The 19180-nt window shown below is 31.4% G+C and overlaps 1 protein-coding gene across 2 annotated transcripts in view; it reads left to right on the top strand.

Moving 5' to 3' along the window:
• Positions 1-253: 253 nt before the first annotated feature.
• Positions 254-19180, top strand: part of LOC124369056 (synaptotagmin-7) — a 250142-nt gene continuing 231215 nt past the window's right edge. Inside the window, exon 1 of one of the 2 annotated variants that reach the window (XM_046826756.1) lies at positions 254-431. The gene's annotated coding sequence lies outside the window, so the exon portion shown is untranslated. The remainder of the gene's footprint in view (positions 432-19180) is intronic. The other variant, XM_046826757.1, reaches the window with a different exon arrangement.

Raw genomic sequence — 19180 nt, 5'->3', positions numbered from 1 at the left:
AGCGGAAATGCGTCCCATAGCTTCATTTTAATTGTGAGATGCCTAGGATATGCTAAATGTCGTTGCAGCGATAGTGTAGGCTATAACATTCACGGAATATATTCCGTGGTGTAGTAGGGGGAATGTGGACCTTAGCACGCAAAGAAGTGTGGGATGCCTGGGACATACCCCCATGTCATAGTAGCGCGGGTGCGAGCAGTGGCGTGGTTTAGGTTGGCACCAATGCGCCGGGGCACTGGGATGGCCCACCCACCCGCATCAACAGTTGCTCGGTGGACTGCTCACCCCGCACTTCGCGCTTTTTTTCCTTTCCCTTGAATGCAACGACTTAATTGCATTTTAATTTTGTGAATAAATATCTTTAGTATTCCATCCGAAATAGTTGTTTCGCATGTACAGGCGTAATATTTGTTGTTAGATATCCACTGGTAGTAAGTAGAACCTACTAATATTTAGAGTCAGTGTCGATGTACTTTGAATAATTTTATATTAAACAAGAAACATTAATATCCACTTTAATGAATGAGATAAATAGTACAATATGAGGTGTGGTGTTGTACTACGGTTGTGGGGAAGAGTAGTGAGTGTAGTAGTAAATTCCAGGAAGTCGGATTTCGTGGGGTGAAAGCGTGCGTGTGAGAGTGAAAGGATCGATGTTTATATGGGCCTGCTACAGGTGGCATAGACCATATGTTTAATTATTCCCAGATCTTTTGATCACTGTTTACTCTTTGTTATCCACTCTCTCTCGGTTCACTGTAAACTCGGCTTTATATTATTAACTGTCGTAGTTTCAGCAGTTGAATGGTTTAGTTTCTAATAACAATGAATGTTATGAACTGAACTCTACAAAACATTTCTCTCTAAAAATTATACGTTTATAATATTTTTACGAACTAGCACCAGGTTATAAATGTATTAGAAGCTGATAGAATAAATTCAAAAGTACAATAATATTTTATGTTATATTGTTATTTTTAAGTGTTGTAAATATAAACTTTACATATTTTTCTTAAGTTGCACTTATCAAGATAGTAAATCTTAGATTTCACTAATTAATCAATTATTAAAATATGAATAAAAATATCACTATTTAAATTAAATGAAAGTTATTAACACGAATAGAATAGCGCCCCGATATAATATTGGTTGTATTCAAGTCGTTACATTATGTAATTATTTTAACTAAGAAGAAAGACAATGAATCTTTCATGTATTATACAAAAGGCATCAAAATCAATATTAAAACTTACTAATATGATCTACCTTGCTTGAATAACACGTTTACTTTTTCTTACTTCTTTCACCAGTTACTAGATCTATATAAATAAAACAAACTAAACATAAAAATAAACTTTCTGTAAATCCGTGTCAGATTAAATTTGATTTTGATTATTTAAAATCACAAGGAATTATTTTGTTAAAGCGACCCATCTTCAGTTAGTTAATAACTATACTGGTAAACTACATTTATCATTTATCAAATTGCTAAAACAATTAAATTAAGAGGATTCAGGCAATATTTTATTACATTTTTGAATATTTGAACTGATTTTTTAGTTTTTGTTCTAAGTTCTACTGTATGTACTATGAATTTCTTAACACATGTATGTGGAGGCTCTTATAATTATAAAACATACAACACTTTGAATAGTTTCAAGAATATATGTTCTTTTAAAGTTAATACTGACCAAAAAACAAATAGACATAATTTTCATCCAAACGAATAATTAAATGTAAAATTCCGGTGATTTTCAATTTAATCGGCAAAATTTTAACGAAGCTCTAGCCGTGCATGTAGAAGCTACTAGTAAATGAGTTATTTTCTCTTTTCTTGACAACATAAAGACTGATTAACTAAGTCAGATTCCGTGAAATAATAACATTGTATATCTTATTCTAATACACAATGGTGTTATTTAATCGAACTCCAGATTTTAATGTAGGTATAGTATAGTAAGTTATTATTGCAACTGCCTACGTACAGTATGATACTATAAAGACACAGTACAGCAATCAAGATGAAGGAAATTATCTTTAGTGATTATTTCCTGAGTTTGATGTAAAGCCTAGCTGGTAACACACGTAACTAGTGAGGGTGGAGGTGAGGTCTGTATTAGTATGAACTCCTTGCTTAATATTTAATGCGGCCGGGGGTAGGCTGAAAGGTGCACGGAGGGAATAAGGTAACTTTTGTCAAACGTAAATACACGTAAAGGGAGTTAGTTAATACCTTGTATATTTCAAACTTTACCTCATACAGTTGTTAGAGTACAGGCAAGTTTAGATTTAGTTAAGTAAAACTTGATTGACAAGTCTCATATTGATTTTTACAATTTCTACAATAGAGCAATAGAGCAATAGAGCAAAAAAATGTCTATACATTATTCCCCTTCATTTTCTGGATTTGTAGATATTTTTTAATGATGGACGAAACGCTAGTACCTAGACCTTGTACCATTGAAATGTTCAAAGTCATTTCTTTGTTTAAATAATAAAATAACCCTTAATATAATTAATTATATACTCATTCAGGTGTACACAAACGTCCTAAAATTAATGTTATTCGAATTCTGAATTTATTATTATTATTAAAATCTGAAAATATATGATTAAAAATATTATTAAGTTTATAAAATTGTAACATAAATTTGTATTGTATTTTTTTAACTGTCAAACAGCTTTTAATGCCAATTCCTGGATCGATATATCATAGTGAATCTGGAAAGTTTGAGCCATAGTCTGCTTTTAGAAACGACATTACGTATATTATAAAAACCAACAAAGCGGGAGGGCAAAGAAGTATTTTTGAATATTTTGTGTAATATTTCATTAACACCACACATTCTCCTACACGCTAGTACCACACAAGGATGGACAGATCGGCTAAAATGGGATTTAGTCTCTCCTTTTAACGGACAAAACCGAACACAGGAAATGCTATTGGAAAACAGACAAATTTGAAATAGATTGTGGTACAGGAAGACAATGATAGGCTATCCAAGTTATTATTAGTTGCAAGCTTAACTGCTGGACGAAGTTGCGCTTGGTAACTCTGTAGACCACTAATCCGGTTCTACGCCTGTCCCATCTTCAGCCTTTTCATATCAGAAAAGCTGATCGAAGTTTTTAGGAAGTAAGAAGGACCATTCTGAAATACTCGTAAATATGAATTCAATCAGTTCGTAATTAATGAGAGTTTTATAATTGTTAGTCCTCGATAGGTTTTAATCACAGAGCTAAAACTCATTTATTCTCTGCGTGTTATTTATTTTCAGTAGCGGATACAAAGTGGTTGAGAGTAAAGATTATAAAATGTTATAAAACTTCAAGTGAGAAGATTTAAATTTTTTTGCATTAAAAAGAATAGGATTAATTAAATAAACACCACTAGTATAAAAAACTGCGCGGAAAGAGGTCAAGTAAAAGCAGATGTACTAGAAGAGAATCACACGTTCACAAACGACAAAGCGCCGCGCTCGCCGAGCTACGGCAAGGCTTCATACCGCAAGAGTTACACAGATAATCTTACTTGAAAGTAATTCTTCACCACCCACTTCTCTTCAAAGGGAAAGCAAACACAGCCACTACTTTAGAGATAAATAAATTATCGATAAGTTTGAATGAAACCATAACATTACACTTCATATCTTTATAAGAACACCTCCATTTCCTTTACTACAGGTTGTATTACCAGGAAGTCAAGTGATTGTAAAACTTTTCAATCTTAATATTTCTCAGAAATTGTATAACTGATCAACAATAAAGAGTAAACTTTATTAACGTTATAACACTCTTCAATTCAATATTGAATTGAAGAGTGTTATAATGACCTGCTCTAAACCTGAAAATGAGTTAAATAACATTAAAAAAAGATTTGTAGGAAACGTTTCGTAATCCAAAAGTTTACAGGAAAGCATCGGTGTTATTATTTTTCAAGAAAACAACTGAATTGATTACTGAAGAGTTATGAGTTCTTATCCAGTCATTTACGAGGACTTCAACACTAAAGATTCTGTACGTAAATCATTAACAATTATTTCTAAAAACACGTATGGAGTAGGCTTTACTACAGGAATCGGGTAAAAGTAATCGCATCTAAATATCATGCAAATGTCTCTTAACTAGTTTCAAAACTATTCATATAACAATTTATACCTATATATTTGGTAGCTAAAATATTCATGTACATTTGTGTTTAGAAAATGATTTAATGTAATAATTAATGTAAATAAAACTTAACATTTATATTAGCGCTAATTCCAAGTGTTACAAACCACATAATAACTTCTTTCTTAAAGGTTTCTAGTAATTTTGTTTATTTTTGAATTAATTAATTATTCCTCCTTAGTATACATTTTATTTTAAAATGCAATAAGAAAATTTTAATCAACAATCAACGTTCACACAAAACACTGTTAGCTTAAATAAGCGACATTGGAGCACAACAGTCAAATGATAAATCCAGCGTTGTTAAGATGTAGCTGTAAGAACTCATTTAACATTTCATAAAACAGGGAATTTAAATAATTATTAGAAAATTAGGTTTTTAATTCAAATGATCTGGATTAAATCCATATCAAGTAATTAATTTTATTGTAAATCAATCATTGTATACTTTACACACAAACTTAAACTTAATTAATATCAAAACTTAATTAAACTCAACAACCAATGTTCTAATAATAGTTTAAATACTCTGGATTAAGTTACGAAATTAAAACTAAAAATGTCATGAGAAATTTCATTGTTGATATACATAATACGTTCTATTTTTATTTGCCAAATAGACGAAGTTTTTTTCTATTAAAACATTTCATAATTCAAAGTTAATAATCCGAGTTTTTTGTCAAGTTTTTTGTATGTAAAGTTTTTTCCACTGTACATAGAAAAATAATGTGCTCAATCGATTATATATTTATATTTCGTTAACAAAATACTGAAACAACACACCTTTAATTTGATTTTCTTTAATTTTATCACCACGTGAAGAAAGCGCACCGGTGCAGATAAAGAGAGAGTTCGCCATCTGACGTACGAATCAGTACCGTTTACGTGTTCACATACGATCAGCTTTTAATTTATGAGCATAATAAGATTCTGCTAAATGTACTTATTATTGATCATATAAATATCATATCATGATTCTCCCCTCCCCACAGTATAAAAATTAATGAAGCTTTTTGTGGTTTACGAATAACAGTAATTCCAGCTTGTTGCTTGGGTTCGCGGGGCCATGGTTGTTTTTAGCTCACCTTGCAGCAGAATAAACAGCTAATTACAGAGCTAAATGGTTTCTATTCCAGCCATTATAATATTTTAACATTTTTAGTACAGATATGAATTTTACAGTTCGGGTAACGTATTGTGTTACAAATTACAAGCAAAAGTGGTCACAAAACCACCTGCCTGTAGGGCTTATGGCAAAACTGTGATTAATATGAAACGTATATCTGATACCAAAAAACAATGCCTTTATCCTGCCATTCGTGCAGGTACAATTTTCATAAGCCTTTTGTTCATAATTTGAATATAGTAGTACAAATTTGGAATAAGTACTAAATTACATTGAACATGTTATACTCGTATTTAAAATTCGCTTGAGGCCTTAAAAAATGTATTCTCGTCATGAATAGTTTAAAGGATTCAGAAATTGTTGAATTGGATCAAAGTAATATGTGTCTTCTTTAATCCAATTGGTTGTTTTTCTTCAACACTTATGCCCAATTACTTGTATTAAGCTTCAGCAAAGAACATATTAATATATCTAATTTTGCATTATTTTCTAATTGTAGTTAAAATGTGTGCATAATTTTTTGTCTTAATTATATATATATATATATATATATATATATATATATATATATATATATATACATATATACCTTTCTTAAGATAAACCTTGCCTCTAATGTATAACGCCTAGATGTGCTATCATTGTAAACTATTTGAATTTTTACTTTTTGCTTATTTACAATTGTTATCAAATAATAGTTTTCACGTGGTTCATTAGCACCCTAATAGTAATGAGATTTCAATATAATTATTGCTAACATTTTATATTATAAAGCTAAATGTTAAAATAATCACTTCAGGATCATTATAGCTTAGGAATAACAGTAAATCATTATTTAGATATCATATTTATGGTGGATGTTATCAAATACCCAATTCATATTTCGCTTGTCAATATGACTTTTGGATAGTCTAACACCATGTTATTGTTTTGTGTTTTATTAGTTTACGTGCTTGCTTAACATTACGTTTAACGATTCTATGATGCTTGAAGAATTCAGTTCTTGAAAAGTAGTTACGATTTTACGAACACAAGCAACCATAGTCAAATTCCTACTATCATTTCAGTGTATCACTGGCTTTATCAAACCGCTTTCATTTGTATCGATCGAAATGAAAGACCGAATGAGGATAGGGGCATGGATAACGTTCTGTTTGTGGTTACTGTGGTTTATGGTTTATGTGGTTTAAGTTTACCAGATTACCACGTCGCATCGGTATTCCACATTTTCTCTAAAGTATTTGTGTCCCCCTTTCATTGTTTTAACATGTGTTACTTGAAATCATAAAGAATTTTTACAATAGTTTACTAAATGCAACAACTCGATTTCAGATTGTATAATTGTGTATTTATATATAAGCTAAATTAGTCACTGACTGGTCAAGAGAATTCTGATATTAACTTCTAATCCGTGTCAATAACTGTTATTACCGTTTCATTGTATAACCTAAGTTGATTTTGTCGTAACTTTTAGATCCCCAATATAATGTCAATAACTGTTAAATAGTTAATGTCATAGATTCTTTGATCCGAATATCAAAATGGCTACTATTCATTTAAAATTAATTTAATCACTAATACAGTATTAAGTATTCTGAAAACTCCCATATTTGATCTCTTTTTCCTGTTAACTTACCCTGATATAGGCTAACAACTATTTATGTGGCTAATGGTAGACACTAAGTGTGTCAATGTAAAAGAATTATAATTATAAAACCTTTTTCGTTTAATCTTTTTAACCATTTTACAAACCCTCCGTTCGACTCTACCAAACGTTGTGCGACTGACTATTTTTACCTTTCTTAACATAAATTCCTTTATCAGTTTCCGGAAGACTAGGTAGTGTTCTGAAATAATGCAAATGTTTTGTCTCGTCTCGGAGTATTAGACGTTTTTACGGCTTCTCACACTCACCGTCAGTTCTTATTGGGTTCACAAAATTGCACTTCAGTGTAAAACTCCAATAAACACTTTCAATTTAACTTAAATTATAATTATAATTGACAAACTATTAGTTTGTACATAAATCAATTCTAATTACATTTCTTAATATCAATTGCCTATTAAGGAATTTTCAGTATCGCAGAAATGCCATCACACTTTTATAGCTAAATACTTTTATAGAAAAAAACGTTGTATACTACTTAGCTACTAAAAGTAGTTACTGTTAGATTATTTAAAAATAGTTTACCTCTATATTACTCTCTTTAACGCCTTTAATAATTTTTGACAAACTTTAAACATATTAAAATTGAATTTTCTCCGATTATCCTTTGTTCCATTTGTTGCATTAATAGGTTTTACTCCGTGCACATATTATGTAAATGATTAAAAGCGTAATTAAGACTTAAGTATTAGAGTTATTAGGGTATTATGAACGTGTCATTTGAAAAAATGGAATTATATATTTTATTTTCAAAAAGCTCATTCTTCTTTACCAAGAGCTGTATTTCCTTAATAATACATGTTTCAATGCAGGAAAACATGATCCAGTTATCACTGATTTAACAAGATCCAAAATCCACAGTTCCTGGTAAGAGGGAAATCTGTGCGGTGATGCTGGCAGGTAATTTCTAGCGCCAAAAGGGCTTACGATATTTACTACAAATTGAGCGTGGAACTGTAAAATTTCTTTTATTTATTTACCTAAGTCTTATTTTATGTTTGGAATTTTTCTAAATCAGGATGATATTTTCTGCACTTGGGTTACCTCTATGTAGACAGTACGCACTCAGTTAAATTTTCTGCACAATCTAATTGTTCGTTGAGGTCGGTTTTGGCCGTCAGAGTGTTAATCACATTTTAAACTTTTACTAAACAAGGGTATTCCGATATCGTGTACTATATTACTTTATTTATAAGCGCCATACAATTATAACTAAACTTCTCACCATTAATAACCATTTTTAAAAGTATATTATATTATTTTAATCTTATGTGAAAACAAATTTACATTTATTCCTATACTCTTTAAAGTAATATGAAATGCAGTTTTACACAAATATGTTTCATCCTTTATTTTGAAATTTAAGTTATTGAAACTGACATTTTAACATCCTCATTTAAAATTTCCACTCTTCTTTATTATTATACGCCTAGTGTAATAAATTTAAATTATTTACTCGGATCTCGTACTTTAACAGCACATATGGCTCAAAACTTACTGAAACAAAAGCAATGGTAAAATAGCAATAAACCTGTGTTTATTTGTTAGAATAAAATTCTATCCAAACATTTTTAGTAACCCTTTCCCTCTCTGCGCGTAGAACCTTCTTCGTCGGTTGTTACGTTTCACAATTAAAGAGACCGTTTACAGCTAAAAATGTTGTAATAGAGTTATAATTATAACGAGAAGATAAGCTTGCCGGATAGTTCAAAGCGTAGACTTTGAGTTTCGGTTTGAGTTAACGTAGTTTCGAATCCTGCCTGTGGTCGGAGCACATGTTGTCAGTAGTGCCCACCTCGTTCTGTACCGATTCTCCCTCTTGTTTTGTTTGAACTGCTGTGTTGGCTCAGTCATTAGCGTGCCGGGCTGATAAAGGTAACGTCATCAGTTTGGTTCTGCCGCTGGTCGAACTCTCGGGAACTTGTTCTTATCCGAAACGTAACAACCAAACATAAGTCTTTGGTCTATTAGTACGGTCTTCTGACTTAATTATTAACTTCAAACATAACTACGATACAAATTGGCTCATAATAATCGTAAGTTTATTTTAAAACTGGAATAAAATGTTCATTATTTTTTGTCTATCGATCTTGGAAAAACCAAGTGAGGCTTCTATTTCGTCTGATATGTGACGTGGATTTAACAAAGTATGTTATTTTTTATTAGGATTCTAGTCTGATACCTTACGATCTTTACCTATTATCTACAACTGTTATCTGAATAATCGTTCAAACATAAATAATAAATGAAGACATTCGGATTACCTGATCCTGCAAATTTATTCTCGCAATTCCACTGCTCACTGATCGTCTGTAGTCGAACTCCTAGATCAATAATATGTAACATAGTCCTAACCCGGGATGCCAAGGGAAGAGGGTCCGCCCAGTCTGAGGACACGGTAAAATCTGTTCATAGAATGTAAAATTCTCTAGCTTACGACTTTTCACACAAATTCTTCAGTTTTTGCAATAGTTGTTCGCACTGTCTTGCAAGGGAACTCAGATCCCAGTTTATATCTGTAATCTGGCAAGCATCAAACCAGAAATGAATATACCAGAATTGATAATGAAATCGTACCTACCGTCACGCATTATAATGTAAAACTATTAAGAACCATATTTTAGGATTTCGGAGCCTTCGCTGAGCCGAATTACAAAGAGAGCGATCCCGCTACTTGGAGGTTTCTTTGCTCCTTTACAGAGGGACAAAGTATGTGATAACGACGAGAAAGTAAAGCGGAAAGTGAAGTTCTTAACGCTATTAAGGCTTCAAGGGATACTTCTTTATTAAGCAAGTCAAGATATAGATCTCTCCAATGAAAATGGGTGTTGCGATGTGTACTTCACTTAGCTGGAAGTTCCCCCACCGCCAGATTATCCAAGAAATTCCTATTTAATTTTCGGAAAAACCATTTTTGATAATCACTTATGCCTCAAACTAACGGTAAAAAATAATCCGAGCAGAGTAAGGATCCATGTTAAATGATCCTGCACTGAGATGCGGTGGGTGAAGAATACATGAATTCGGGACATATGTAGGATGCGCCAAAGTTAGATTAAGACCATCGCAAAGAGTAGAGGAGTTCTACTACTTTCAGATCCGGCCCGTCTGCTTTAACCAGTGATGTTTACAGAGTCATGTGTCACTCAAAAGAATGGCCAGATAAATGTTTAGATAATATGCCGATGTAAAAACCGAAAACATTCCTGTGCGGCCATTACATCTTCCGACATTACCTAATGTCCTGAATCCGCACCAGTTTTGATAATTCACAACACGACTCTCTTAGTTCACTCATCTAAGTGCGTTCTCCAACGATGATCACTCAGGCCGATCTTTGTAGTAAATGTTCTTGTACACTTAAAGAAAAACATTTATATGAATAGTATCAGATAGGAGTGAATTTTAAATATAGGGATCAAAATCTAAGGACATCTTGAAAATCTAAGGATTTTGTTTTAAATATTTTTAATTGAGCCACCAGATAAAATAAAGCCTTGACGAACGAGTCTAGCTTACGCAATCACTAAAATTTAACACTACATGTTCAAATTAAACTTAGAAAACCGGTGCATGTTTAATTAAAACTCGCGTTTGAAACCGAGATTGTTCCTTAGTTACTCTTCCTAATGGTATGAACTTCAATCCAAGGTGTATAGCTCATTTTTACTAACGCGTATAGTTACTCATTTGTATACCATATAAAAGTAACAGAGCTGGGATGAAATATAGGTAAGTTATTAACTTAAACCTAAAATTATTAAAATGGAACTCTTCTTAGGTACCTATAAACCTAATTTATTGACCTATTTCCAGATCTTTTCTTTACAGTTTTTAAAACTGTTTCATTTTTCACTACCAATTATGAAATAATTACAATCCTCATACTTGCCGTCGTTTTCGTCAGAATTTTAGAATGTTACGAAAACCTATGATTATATGCGATACGGTAAGGTTGATACCTGTCGTTCTTAAATTCTGGCTGGAATTCTACCTCTTAAAGTATTTTTATGTTGACATTAAAAATTATATTTATATTCATACGTATGTTTTTAATGTATTGTGTACTGAGAGTTGTTTTGGTTAACCTGAAAAAGACTGAAAGTTTATCCAAACTAGCACAATATACTACTCCACATATAATTTCGGCTATATAAATCCAATTTTAGAGAATGTGTTCACCACTAAATGTTTAGACAGCAATGGAATTCAGGTATACTTTGTTTGGGTTACGAGATACAAAATGAAAGTATTCCATAAGAAATGAAATATATTCCCAATGCGCAATTCTACAGTATACGAACTGTATCCGCATGTGATAATTGTGAGATGATGTAAACCACCTCCATACATAGTTAAAATTACCAGGTAGAGCTTAAAAGGAACACTTCGAGTCGGTTTTGGATCCATTAAAGGAAAGGACGGGTGACGCGGGGTGGGTTCGTACGCGGGTGGTAGGAAGGGGGAGGCGCCACAAGCAATTACGTGAGACTGGGGAAGATCTGGGCTGCAGCCCTTTCCTAGTGGACATTCATTATTCTGACAATTAACCGCTAACATTTCCGGGGTGTCTGTCTTTCTATCCTGTAAATGTGATTGTCTTACTTACAACCACACGTTATAAGTCTGTAGACGTTAGTAAGCGAAGGAACTTCAATATTCTCCACGTATAACGGTGCCTAATTCTGGTATTCACTGTGTAAAGGAGTCATGCTTGTGTGTAGGTCTGTATATTCACGGCATGGCTTGTTTATTGAATTATGTAATTTCATTATGAATTATAGATTGTGTACCTTTTGCACCGTGTAGACACACGAGAGCTGGGTAGACGTAGCATATCAGGAGTATCATTTTTGTAGAAGGATCAAGTAAACGATTGAATGTACAGAAATCCTGTAGCGTGTTAAAATTGAAATGAGAAATAGGGCTAGTATACGACAAATACTTTAATATAATTTTAAATTTCATCCTAATATAATGTTAGCACTAATATAGGATGATTTAATTTTTTTTTATACGATTTGGGCCACTTGTAAACTAAATACAGATTCACACAACTTCTATAACAATCTCAGACACGGCGTAAGATTACAAACTAAAATCTTTAATATGCCTTCTTTGATATACACTGAAATAATATTTTCTTGGTAAATCTTGTTGTGTAACTGTTAGTACAATAATTCATAATTCAATAATAAAAACTGCATTTTACTAACCTCTGAGCTAACATAACAAATACAAACATAAAAGATAGAGAAAATAAAAACGATATGAGTAAAAAGGTTATAAAGCGCACAAACCTTAATGTAGGAAATTCAGAAGATATAGGTGAGGGTAAAAAGATATAACGGGCCGCAAAATACTAAATAACATTTCTAAACTTTTAGAAACTCAGAATTAACAACTGATTAAATGTAAGATGTTCCATTTAGATCAAAGTCAGGTTAACTAAGTTAAATTTACAAAAACCTCCATGATGGTTTTGAAATATTATTCTCGAATATCAATATTTTTTTAACTTGGGAACATATAATAAGGCACTTAGTGATGTGTTCACTTCAAATTAATCTCAAGTAAAAAGGAAATATGAAAACCACTCTAACTCTATAAGAATGAAATACGGGTGCTTTGCTAATTAAATTACATTATAATATTAAGTATTTCTCTAAATATGAAAGGTTTGAATCGTTACCTTTTAATTAAACTAACCTTTGCAATGCGCATATATTTTTAAAGATCATATTACAATGTACTTTATTTCAAAGTATTAATTAAACATCAATACAATTTATGAAAACACTGAAATGATGCTTTTGAAGTAGATTATCTCTTATTCATTTATAATTTTGAGTTACGAGTTGTCAGTTCTTACGTTAGATTAGTTGTAGTATAAAAACAAATGCATTCCGCTGAATCCAGAAGAGCTTTCCACGTGGTATCGAAAAACAGCCGTTAAATTCAGCTCCACCAAAAGGTAATGCCCGCCGTTCTGGCGATGCTTGGCAAGTAATTGTTACGCGCCGAAACCTAAGGAAGTTCAGTTATCCGACTGTGATATACTCTTAAGACGCTGTATAATTTTACCAGGTATAGGAAATAAATAGGGACTTAGTCGAATCTTGAGGTATGCAAGCTTCGAGTTCTATACAATCCAGAATAAGAGATATTCGAATTTAATTATATGATGAATTAAATATAAAACTGGTTAAAACTGTTTATAAAAATGTCTAAACTTGTTTCACATTATTTATTACTATAATAATAACTTTTACAGAACATAATAACTGCTTGCAAATTATTATTCCTTGTTATTGATACTGTTATTGTCATTAATTTAAATTTATGACATATTATAAAAACTACTATATTATTTCACATCTTAAGCCCGGCGTATAAGTCACATTATAACTGTATTGTGTACTTTATTTTCTACTATTTATCTACATAAACTTTAAAGAGGCTTTATTTCATCCAATGTTATTGCATAAAGTGCTTTGTTAATATTGGGCGCTATCAAAGCAGCGTATTCACTGAACTTGTAGATTGCATTGCCTATTAACGTGAGCCGTTCAATTAACTTAGCCTACATTAGCACGCATAAATACTAAACGATTATAACATGAACTGGTTGTAATAGAAATTCAGATATGAAAAGGTACACTGAGAGTATTACATAAAAATCTTGCTCTACACGATTTGTTGTTACAATTTCTTAACTAAACTACTTATTTCCTGAACTTGTAGTTTGTGTCATGTGCTATTTAACTAAAACTACCCTATCCTATGCATTTATGGTATATAACTGTTAAAATAATAACACAACTGGCTGGGAAAAAATTACATTGAAAAAGCAATGTTTGAAATCTTCTGTGTTTTTAGTTTGCAGTGTAATATGAAAACTTTTTCTTGGTACTATTTACACATGTTACGTGTTCATAAGACTTCGAAATAATTATATGATAATTATAAAAGACTTCGATAAATAATTATAAAAAAAACTATATAATTATGACCCTAAGATACCTCGTGCCAGTGTAATTGTAATTTATTACTTCAACGCTTTGCTGTTTGACCTCTAGGATTTTTGTCAAACGACTCGTACACAATACCTGAAACTTCAATCATAGCGTCCGTATATATGGTGATTTGTTCGTGGAAATTGCATATCATTACCTCTATCCTTTTTCATTGACTTAGAAACACATAATGCCATAATTTTATTGATATCAACAGATATCAATATATATATATATATATATATATATATATATATATATATGATCATTTGTGGCAAATGTATAAATCTCTATGAGTTATCAAACAAATTTTTAGATCAGTTTATACAAAATTAGGCTTCCATAACACATAAATTTTAGTACATACTATCCATAGGAAAGGCTTGTAATAATATTAAGAAATTATAGCTTTAATCGTCATAATATTGTCGGTTTATGACTAGAATTAATGTCCATGAATTCAATGACTATAGGCTATTTTTATAAAACTGTTTATTTCAAAGTTGTTTTCTTATCAATTATTGTAATTCTTTAAAATGTGTTATGCTAATTTTCTATTTCAACTGCAAAATGTAATTTGGATCCATTGATTAAAAATTATATTGTCATTTATTGTCCATTATATACTTACTTTCTTATTCACATTCGCTGTTATTCTTATGGTTAATTTTATTAATCGTATATGCTATTATATTTATCACTAATTATTTTTTACTATAACACTTTATCCTACACTGTTACACTAGTTTTATCTTGATAATAATAATTGTTATAGTTGCTTAGTTGCTATTGTTTCATATATTAAATTTCAAATCTCTTTCATTTTAAAACTCCTCATTTATTTATCTCGAGTTATGAACTTTATAACTTCTACTGGCATATATGCGGTAGTTTATATTGCTCCATAAAGCAAATATTACATTTTGTCTAACCTTATCAATTTAAAAACTTAAATGTACATATTAGAGTTTTATACTAGGTACTAGAGGTAAAAAGATAGGTAAAATCTCAACACTGTCATAGTAACGTACATACATAGATTTTCAGTAACACTTTCGTGTTTTATTTTCACTATACTAGTACTAATATACCAAACAATTAGAGCAATATTTATATTTATAGCACGAAAACTTGTAAACTCTCTGTCCCTATATTAGAAAAGAAGAGTTTTTATTAACACTTTAAAAATTACTTTAGCTTCTACCTTTACTCATGCTGGAAAAGCAATTACAAATGCAATTAATTAATTAATATTTAATAAAATGTAAAACGTAGTGAGTTCAAACACTTAATTATGGAATAATATAAGTTTTCTTAATTTCATTCTCAATACACCAGTAAACAATTGTCTTTTTAAACGCTTTGTTTTTAACTGTTATATCTGTACTAAAGACTGGTGCAATAACCACTGCACAGAATAATACCGTTGCCGTGCTGAATGCATTGTTACTTCTACATCTGTCGCACAATGAGTTTTGTAATTGTCTAGTTATTTTGCTGGGTTACTCGTGGTGGAAATCGACTCAATAGTACCGGTCCGCGTGCATAACATAATTGAACTTGAAACAAGAAGATTCAACATTTATTTGATTTAAATTTGTATACTTCTGGAAGAATACATATTTTACGTTTTAGATTTTAGCTCTTCTAAATAACTTGAAAGTACTACAGTCAAAGGCGTCGGACTGAAATAGAGACAGTTGTAGGTTCAAATAATGCCCGATCCGGAGTACTGTAATAGTACTGCCTACCTCGTACTGTACTGGCTTTACTCTTACATTGCTTGTAATGTTGATTTTGCTTTAAAAAACATAAACTTTTGCACTCAGAAATGATTTGGTGAGTTTCTCGAATCTCAAGCTTGGCCACTAGGCATCGTTTGATCAGTACCAATAAGGTCGATTTTCGAACAGCCCATCTAACTTGCCCTAACGAAGTACTTTATTAAATTACTTATATAGAATTAATTGTACATCATACATAGTTACGCTACCTAATTACAAAGGAGTTCATTCTGGACATGTTCCCACATTTTCACTGCGACATGTAGTAATCGTTATGTAACTTGATAAAAAGTGAAAATGTTACAGAAACGTTTTAATGGTATAACATGACTTACTCAGCAAGAATGGACTTTACAATGCCTACAAACGTGCTAACTACTCAGACCGGAACTATTGTTAAATCCTAAACATTACTTCCGAAGTATCATCAAAAAGCTATTAGGCTACTTGTTTTAATACTAAGATAAAGGATGACTCAGTGGTCACCCTTCAAGGAGCAGCCACGTACTTTATTGCTTCAATTACATGAAGAACCGTACCGGACCGCCTTGTCCGTGTTTCGTAGACAAGATCGTCTGAAAATTTAAGGATCTTTACAATTTAATGTATAACTACTAAAAATGCATTAAACAGAAATATTAATGAACTAAATATCAGGCGACATGGATAAAATACCAGCCGGTTAAAGATTTAGACGGTTCTAACGGATATCGGGAATCGTATATCTTCAAATATCTAATTATAGTTATGTAATGCAAGTTAAATTTCCACATTTCCTTAGTTTCCATTGTGATAAGACATTAGAATAGGAAACCCACTAACAACAGTATCCTTAGTTAACATTTAAGTCTGGTGTCGTTGTAATTCATAAACACAAAAAGGATGTATTATTATAAGTTACTAAAATTCAGATAACACAAGTTCAAATCACCCCTATTTGAATTAACACAATCTTATATATTTTATATATTAAATACTTTACAATATGAATCCATTCATGTTGAATGAAACCTACTGTAAGGTCTCATTATTTAAACTGTCCAACGATTCTTGATGAGGCGCCTTCCTAATGAGCTGAAGAGTCATTGATGGAGTAATCAATTTGTTGGAATTACCATATGATGTTCAAAGTTTTATATGTTATTCAAAGAAAGACTATATAGTCTATACTTTTCCCACACTATATACAATAATAAGCTGTACTCAATCAGCCTGCTAAATTAGTCATTAATAAAGTCGACAGCTTTAACACAAAACCGAGCGATGCTAATGGACAATTTATGTAGAGCTACAACAAAAGTATAATGGTATGGTGCGTAAGGTCAGAGTTATTATTAAAGTTCTAGTTATGAGTTACAAATGCACTACTAATAATCGTTAAGTGCATTATAAAATTACGTATTTGACAGTTGTTATGTGTTTAAATAATATAATTACCAGCTTGTCTGTTCCTAACTTCCTTTGTCTGAAGACAGAAGTTTTTTGGTGGAGAAAATGCTCCCAGAAGCTCATAAATAAAAAACAGTTGTGAACATACTACTCGATTTAGTGAATGTGAATGTGAGAGGTTGCTGTAAACAATCCAGAGAGTAAAAATGTCACACGAAGTAATGACACCTACCACTAGTGATTTTTAGTTAGTGCTGTTTGGATGGACAAACAAGCTCACAGAAGCTCATAAATCACAAACAGTAGTGAACCTATTAGTAGGTTAAGTGAATGTGAATGTGAGAGATTGTTGTAAACAATCTAGAGGGTAGAAACTGTCACACGAAGTAGTGACACCTAATACTCGTGTTTTTCAGTTAGTGATGTTTGTTGACAAGCTTCGATCCATCGAACTAAAGTTTTGTAATTTCATGATTTCGTTATCAACACATATCGCTCTAAGTATTTCAATTAAAAAAGGATAACTGCTGAATTCGAAAACTTTGTGAAAGTTCTTTTTTTTGACAGTTGACAGACATATGTATTGGGAACTGATGTAAGCTCTATGGTGCAACATTAATTTTGTAGACTGAGAAAATTTTAATGAATTGGTAAAAGGATGGTTATGGACATTAGCATCTTTAGTTGTTACAACACAAATACAATGTTTCTAGAACGTGATTAGAACCTTTCTTTTGGAAGATCAATACTTTCTGACACATTCAATTGGAAATATAAAATAAAATCGAATATTAAATGGCTAAAATATATGAAGTGCAATTGGCTCTAGGTGGAATGACTAACCATAGAATGATTGCCGTTTAAAATATACTGGTCAACTATGTCTTTGTAGTGCTAGTATATCAGTCTTTTTAGGAAGTTGGACAAATACTGGGTACACAACACAAATTTACATTACAGAGGGCCTAGGTATTTTTGGGGTAATAAGATATTAAAAACTGAACATTTATCACAAGAAAACACTAATTGGTTTGAGGGAAAATAATTACAATTCATATATTTATTAGTTCTTTTAGATTTCTTAGTAGTAATCACATCTAAAGTTATTAACCACGAGGTGGTAACAAACCAGCTCCGTGGCCAAAAGTGTGGTAAATCTAACTAACTTTGCAAGGAGTATAAAACTTCTAACTTTAATGATAAAATCCTTATAGCGTAACTGAAGGAGACCTTACCGATTAAATTGTATGGCTCAAATAGTATTGTTTCGTTAGTCGCATATATAAATAACGATTTAAAGGCCATAATATGCATCACAATATTAGCTTCAAGGGTTGAGTGTTTAGTTTTTTTGACTTATCAGTGTTATACGATGTAAAATTACTACGGAAATATTGAGTTGAAGAATACATATACTAGCAGGAACAAATAAAAAAATAAAAACATTTTTATTTCATGAAACAGTATCAAGTTTCAAGTTATCTTTAGAATATTAGGTAACAATAACGATTTAATTAGTCGAGAAAGTGCTTTCACAAAATGGACTGTTTGAAGGTGTTTAAATTAAATTAGGAGATTAACGATGCTCAACCACCAAATGAATTCAATTCCAATGGCAATCTGTACTAAAAAAGACCTATCAAGAAAACCTAAACAGTGAACGAAAAAAGATAAGTTCAATGGACACTGGCCACCAATTGATCCATTGAAGTTTCCCTTTGGCGGCCTGATTAATCCCTCGTATATCTCAATGGGCAATGGAAAGCTATTAATCGTGCTGGGTATTGCGATGAGAAAATGTACGAGTATAAATATCATATACATATTAAACGTTAACTATTTTAAGTTATTGTGTACACTATGCATACTCATAATATTCTTTTACATTTATGTGTTCATTAATTTATATGAATTATTATTTATTTCATATGAAACGCAGAGTTAATGGCATATAGTAGTTTCACATATGTAAATAATGGAACACTGTTGACATCTCAATATTGTAACCAAAACTTGAAAGACATATTTT

Source organism: Homalodisca vitripennis, chromosome X, assembly GCF_021130785.1.
Source record: "Homalodisca vitripennis isolate AUS2020 chromosome X, UT_GWSS_2.1, whole genome shotgun sequence".
NCBI classification, from domain to species: Eukaryota; Metazoa; Arthropoda; class Insecta; order Hemiptera; family Cicadellidae; genus Homalodisca; species Homalodisca vitripennis.
Note: the sequence above shows the minus strand (reverse complement) of the source record. Positions and strands in the feature narration are given on the sequence as shown.